The following is a 7,902-nucleotide window of genomic DNA, read 5'->3' as shown; positions in this document are numbered from 1 at the left end:
GACAATGTTACTCTTCAAGATAGCGTTACCACCACATGACAATTTAATGAGTTATTAGCATATAGTGTGCGCCGGTTTCAAAAGTTGATTTGATCGATTTTGCTACATTTGACAAGGGCATGTTTGGAAATATTGTCAGGTCATGTATTACCGCATGGTGGTGGGTCAATGGGTTAAAACGACATGACAGGTTCCCATCAAATATACAATGAATTGCAAACAACTCCATCTGCCCTGCAATTTTGTTATGATAAATATATCCTATATAATTACAGCATCAGAACCAAGCTCTGACATATACGGCTTCAGAACCAAGCTCAATACATAAATACAGCTCCAGAGCCAAGCTCACTATATATATACAGTACCATAACCAACCTCAGTACATATATATAGCTCCAGAACCAAGCTCATTACATATATACAGCACCAAAACCGAGCTCAACACATAAATACAGCACCAGAACAAAGCAGAATAGATAAATACAGCACCAGAACAAAGCTCAGTACATAAATGCAACACCAGAACAAAGCTCCGTAAATATATACAACACCAGAACCAAGCTTAGTACATATACAGCACCACAGCCAAGCTTAGGATATACAGCACCACAACCAAGCTCAGTAAATGAATACAACACCAGAACCAAGCGCATTACATAAATACAACACCAGAACCCAGCTCAGTACATATTTACAGCACCAGAACCCAGTTCAGTACATATATACAGCACCAGAACCAAGCTCATTACATATATACAGTACCAGAACAAAGCTCAGTATATATATATATATATATATATATATATATATATACATACAGCACCAGAACCAAGCTCAGTATATATATACAGCAAGAAGAAAAAAAACAGCAAAAAAGCCACAAGCGTGCTCACCCAATCTTCATTCTAGAATCTGCAGTTCCTCAAAGGAGTGCAATGGGAAGGGGGCTTGCAGGTAGGCAAGAAATGCCATAGAGGACACAAATAAGGTGTGTCACAGCTTACGCGTTTCGAACAAAAACTGTTCTTACTCATAGCATATGTAACAGATTCGATACATGTGTTTTAAAATCACAGTTAGCCAATCCTGACACATTATCTCAGTAACAGCTCTACACACCATTTGAAAAAGAAACAGGTTTCATGTATAACAAAATCACAGTATACAGTATGTGTGTGCCTATAGAAACCTATCAGAAGTTTACTTTGCAACATATATTGATTACATATAGTATATTTTTTGTTTTAAATAAAATATAAAAACCCCCGAAATATATCCAGAAAAATATCATCAAATAGAGAATGTGTCTATAAATACAATCCACAGTAAGTATAAAATAATTATTATGCATGTTTAGGCACTAAATGTACATAGAAAAAAACATATACATATTATTCAGAAATTTTGAAGGAATAAATATATTTTTCGTTTAGAAATAAATGTTAAAAACGAAAATGTTATAGAATGTATCATATGAAACAAGAATTAGACTAAGAACCTCGAGGCATTATACAAATATTAGAAAACATTTATCGGTATTAGTGTATGACACATTTCATTATGGAGTTGCACTGCTAAAGATTAAATATTAGGAATGGTAAGGCAGTATGTGTCCATTTTAAAGACCGACTTTGTGACTAAAGATATATTATATAAAACGTATATTAACAACTGTAAGATGTATTCAAGAACGTTAGTATGTGGAACACAGCTATTATGCCTATATGAGGCAAAAAAGAAAAACAATAGGACTTTAAAAAACTTTAGAATTGCAGGTTATGAGGAGATAAAGGGGCTTTAATAAAGATAAAGGAGGTCTCCTCCCCAGTTTAACCCTTTGGGGTCACGAGTCTCCATTTGGAGAATCCAAAAGGCTTCCCTGTTAAAGAGATGTGTTTTCCAGTCACACACCCCCCCCCCCTAACAGGCATCCCCACTAACTCAATACCATAAAACCTGAAGAATTCAAGAGAGTTATTATGTTTGTCAATTAAATGTTTAGCAGCCCCAGACGTTTTTGAGGAATTTTTACACTATGATGTTAATAATTTCCGTATAATTGGAGCTATGAGCAGTGGAATAAACTATAGGGGATATGACTGGGGAAGTAATTCCTCTGCTATTTTCCAAAATAGACCTTTGGGATTTATTGTTGATGTAGTTCGAACCTCTTTTCCACATCCACTTTTTATAACCTCTATGTGTAAGTCCCTTTTCTATGTCTTTGCATTGTATAGCAAAAGACACATTATTGGAGCAAGCTCTGATTAATTCTCCCTGCGGTGTCGATGTGATGGTGTGAATAGGGTGACAGCGAGATGCATGCAAAATGGTATTGCCTGCCATAGGTTTTTTGATATAGACAAGTAGACACACATCTCCTGTCGGCGTCCCCAATCAAAAGTATATCTAGAAAGGGAGTCTGAGTGTTAGATACATTAAAGGTACATTTTTTATTAAAGTGTTAGGGTTAAAGAAGTTCACAAACTGCGGTATGGACGCTACATCTCCACCCCAAACCAGGGGCAGGTAATCGATGTAGGGTCCATACCATATGATGGCCCTACTAAATATATTGGATTCTGAAAAAATAACATTTTCTTCCCACCATAACATATATAGATTGGCTAGAGAAGGTGAAGATTTTGAGCGCATAGGGGCACCTTCAATCTGTACAGGAGTCTAATACCACTACCGCTCCCCCCTTATCAGCTCTCCATATAACAATATTTGTATTTTTATTATTTAGGGCAAAACATTTTTTTTTGTAAGGTTGTGTCTATGGCTGACCGGGTCTATTTCAGTATTATGCAAAGTGGGAGTTGAAATCTCAATCTGCAATGACTTAAAATCCCTTTCTACACAAAACTGAAAGTCATCCAGGAGACTAACCCTTTACTGGGTCGGGAAAAACTGGGATTCGACAATTTGATCTCAGCTACCTGTGTATCATGTAAAACAACTCTATTACTCTCATTATACAGATCTGTCAAATGCAAGAGTGTTTTTTTGTTCCGAAAAATTCAAGTGTTGAAATTCATTGTTGGAAAAACCGCATTCATATGAACCATGATCAATTGTGTCCATGATGTTTGACGTGGAGGGATTTGAAACAGATTCTTTATTTGTGTTACAAAGATTATGTTTGATTTCTTGACGGTGATCATTCTCAAAAAAATGTCTCCTTACTGTTAGGATACGGGCAAGTTTGTTAACATCCAGTATAGTTTGAAAAATATTAAATTTAGATGTAGATAAAAAATTTAGTTCTTGGGAACGAATATTGTTCCTGTTTGATTTATTTGATTTTTTTCTTAGAATAGATTCCAGTTGTATATTTGGTCATTGGCATAATCATCAACTCACGTTGGTATTTTCTTTTTTTAATGTCCATAATAATCGTTTCAAATTTTTATATATTTGTTTTAAGTTTAGTTTGCATTGTTTCAAAATCCGATAAGGTAGTGTATTTTTCAAGAGACATTTCTACGTGTTTGATTTCTATTTTGATATTGTTTAATCTTGCTTCTTCATATTTTATAATTAACTTTATGAGTTTAGGAATGATCATGAGGACTGTCCGATGTTGGTTATTGGCGATTTGAATAACGTTATGGATAGTCGTATGGATCGGTTTAGCCTTCAGGGGGTTCAGGCCGGCAGGAGTCAGGGGAAATCTCGGCTTGCAATATTCTGTGAGTAGGTAGGATTATCAGATGTTTGGAGGATGAAATATCATGACAAGAAGGTTTTCTCGTGTTTTAGTCGTTCTTTGAACGTTATGTCTAGGATTGACTTGCCTTTGGCTAATGATTTCTTTTTTCCGGATATTGATAAGATGACATATGAACCACACACAGTCTCTGACCACTCTCCAGTTGTGATTACCATTCGGAATGGTTCTGGAACTGTTGTAGACTCCTTGCCCAGGTTTAAACTTAATGCACATTGGTTTTCGATAATCCAAGATCATGACGAGATTAAACAAGAGCTGGCTATGTTTTTGGATATTAATTTGAAATCGGCCCATATTCACTTTGTTTGGGATGCCTTTAAGGCATATATAAGAGGCTTGTTTAGATACAAAATCCAGCACCTGCGTAAAAACTTTTCTAAGGCTATGTTCACACGGAGTATTTTGCAGGAGGAATATCTGCCTCAAAATTCCATTTGGAAGTTTGAGGCAGATTTTTCTCTCCCTGCACCCCGATTTTCGCGGCAATTTTCGCGCCGTTTTTCGCCCGCGGCCATTGAGCGCCGCGGGCATAAAACACCGCGAAATACGCTTTCTCTGCATCCCATTGAAGTCAATGGGAGGTCAGAGGTGTAAACGCCCGAAGATCCGGCATGTCGCTTCTTTTTCCCGCGAGGCAGTTTTACTGCTCGCGGGAAAAAGACGCCGACGCCTCAAATTGAAATCAATGGGAGGCATTTTAGTTTTGCGGAAACCGTGTAAAAAAACCCGGCAAAATACTCCGTGTGAACCCAGCCTAAAGACGAAACTAGATTGAGAGAGGAATCTTCTCATGCGGAGAGAGAGTTTACCGGCGACCCGACTGCGCTGAACCAACAACAATTATATAAAACCCAACAAAGCTATAAGGAATTTCTGTTTAATAAAGCCCAGCAGAGGATCTTCTTCTCAGGGCAGAAATATTTCTGTGAGTCTGGGAAACCAGGTAAATTTCTGGCATCTATTGTCCAGAATCAAAAAGGTAATCATATCTCAGTGATCAGGACTCGCCGGGGCACACTCTCTAATAAATCACACGTTGTTCAAAAGGAATTTAACTCTTTTTTTTCTGAGGTCTATACCTCCACACTGCTTGAGGATGATGCGTCCATAGACGAATTTTTGGGTGGTCTGAATTTTGAAAGATTGACGGAGGGGCAGAGGGAACAATTGGATGCCCCCCTGATGGTTGAGGAAATGAGGGAGGCACTCGGGTCGATTGGAGGGGACTCCTCGCCCGGTCAGGATGGATTACCTTTTGAGCTGTACAGACGTTATGGAGAGTTGCTTCTCCCCTGTCTTTTGGAAGTCTTTGAGGAGTCATATGCGGTAGGGGGAGTATCTAGATCTATGTCGGAAGCCACGATCGTATTGATTCCTAAGAAGGACAAGGACTTGACGGATACAGGGTCGTACAGGCCCATATCTTTATTAAATACAGATGTGAAGCTGTTAGCTAAGGTGTTGGCAAGGAGGCTACAGCAGGTGATCCCAGGAATCATTCACCCAGATCAGAACGGTTTTATTCCGGGTCGAAGTACTAGTAATTGTCTGCATAGACTGTACACTAATATACAAATGGGAGAGGGGGAGCTCCGCTCCATCCTGTCTTTAGACGCTATCAAGGCGTTTGACAGGGTGGAGTGTCGGTTCCTATGGAGAGTAATGACAAGGTTTGGCATAGGGGATACATTTATAAATTGGGTTAAAATAATGTATTCTGCCCCATTGGCCAGGGTAAATGTAAATGGTGAACTATCTGAACCAATTATGTTGTCTCGGGGAACACGGCAGGGTTGCCCCCTCTCTCCGCTTCTATTTGCTATTTTTATAGAACCATTAGCCATGTTGATTAGGGTCGATAAAGAGATTAAGGGATGCGGCTGTGGTGGGGAAGGGGATAAAATGGTTCTGTATGCTGATGATATTTTATTGTGCTTGAAAGAAACCCCAACTTCCGTTCACAGAACGATGCAGGTATTGGAGACCTATGGTAGATTTTCGGGTCTTAGAATCAATTGGTCCAAATCACGTCTTCTCCCATTGGATCAGGAACAGGACTCCCATTTTGGAGATCTTACTATCCTAAGATTGGGCCAGCCACTTGAATATCTGGGTATAACTGTCTCAGGAGTTGTTGAGAGATTTAGTGCCCTGAATATGCTACCAGTGATCAAGAAGGTCAGATCAAAAATAGCGGTATGGCAGAAACTTCCCTTATCCAGGGCTGATAGGATTGGTCTGGTTAAAATGGTGGTGCTTCCACAGGTCTTATATGTTCTGACCACAACACCAGTGTGGATGGATAACAATACATTTAAGTTGTTGGAATCTTTACTAAATGAATTGATTTGGGGAAGAAAACGTGTTAGGATGAAACAGGTTTATTTGTGCAAGAATACGTCTGAAGGGGGACTATCCTTTCCTTATTTCCGGGGGTACCTTGTGGCCGCTGGATTGAGGCTTCTGATTCAATGGGAGAAGGACCCGGCCCTCAGGAGGTTGCTTGATTCAGTGGGAAAGAAAGCTGGAAATATTTTTGAGTTATTGGAGACAGGCCTACTGGAGATGGAACCACTGAATAAATGGCCCCTGAGTCTGATGTTGTCCCGTTCATGGCGAGCACTGAGAGAGATGTTAGGTTTTAAAGGAATTCTCAAGTTTACTCCAATTTGGGATAATTATAATTTTAGAGAATTTGGGACAATTCCGGATATAAATTTCTGGAAAAATAGAGGGATTTTTTTAATCTCACAGATTATTATGGATAAACAAATAGTCACTTTTGATAACTTGAAAGAATGGTAACGTATTGAAGAGAAGTATTTATTTAGATATTACCAGATTCAGCACGCATGTAAGCAAATTGATGTAGAACGGATTCAATTGGAATCTCACAGGGTAATTGATTATTTATTAGTAGTTTCACAAAGGAAAAAATCACTTTCACATATTTATCGCTCTATTATGAGCACATTCGGAAAGCAAATTCACTTTAGAGCACAAGCCAAATAGGAAAGAGATCTAGGACCAAAGCATGAATCTCACTGGGATCATTGTTATAGGAGTATTAGCACGGTCTCTCTCAGTGCCGCCCATAGGATGGTTCAATTCAATATAACGCATAGATTGTATTATATGCCTATATCCCTTCAGTCAATGAATTTCAAGGCAAACTCTTTCTGCCTACGTTGCCAACACCCGCAGGTGGCCTTTTTGCATTTAATTTGGGCTTGCCCTGGAATAGCCCAATTTTGGATGGAGATCTGCTCAGAGATCAGCGGTTCTTATGGACTGGTTGTCCCATTAGAGGTTGAGTACCTGATTTTGGGCAATTTAAGCGATTTGCAGATGTCAAAGGACAAAAGAGCTTTATTGGGGAAATTGCTCTTCTTGGCCCGTCTTCTGATTGCTAGACTGTGGGGGTCTAGCTCTCACCCAACACTGCAAAACTGGCTGGGCTTGGTTGGTAAAATTAAGAAATATGAAAAGGTATGGTATGGCAATGCCAACAACATCGCTAAATGGGAACGAACCTGGTTATAGGCTAGGGTAAGTTCTCAGAGTAACAAGTAAGATGGAGATAAAAGGTATATTTTTATTTATTGCATTTTTTTTTTCTTCTCCTTCATTTCCTTCCCCCTCCCTCTAACCTCCTCTCCCCCCAAGGGTTTCTATAGCATTGCATTTTTTTTTTTTTACATGTTTGTATGTACTTTGTACTTCTTTCCTTTTTGTACTGCTGTAGAACAAAAAAAAGATATAAAAAAAACTAAAAAAAAACTTTATGAGTTTGATATAGCAATTTGACAGAATTTCGTTCCATTCAACCACAAATTATTGTATCATATTACGTTCTACATACATTTTTTGCATGTTATGATCCCACCAAGTACGTTGCTCTGAACTCAAAAGCTTCTCTAAAGTACAGAAAAGTTCTTTGCATTCCATTGTGCTTGCACCATGTGGGACTGATTGCCCAAAAACTTGTGCTAGTTTAGAGAAACTTTCATCCATGGTAGTAATGTCACATATAGACTTTAAGACTGTTTCTTTACTAATGGTAGAGACTGAATCATTATTTGAATCAAGCTCATGCATTTCTTTAGACATAATGAAAAAAATTAGGAAATATACACTACCGTTCAAAAGTTTAGGGTCACTTA

This window comes from Rhinoderma darwinii, chromosome 2, assembly GCF_050947455.1.
Source record: "Rhinoderma darwinii isolate aRhiDar2 chromosome 2, aRhiDar2.hap1, whole genome shotgun sequence".
Classification (NCBI taxonomy): domain Eukaryota; kingdom Metazoa; phylum Chordata; class Amphibia; order Anura; family Rhinodermatidae; genus Rhinoderma; species Rhinoderma darwinii.
The sequence above is the reverse complement of the archived record's forward strand: the minus strand, read 5'-3'. Positions refer to the sequence as shown.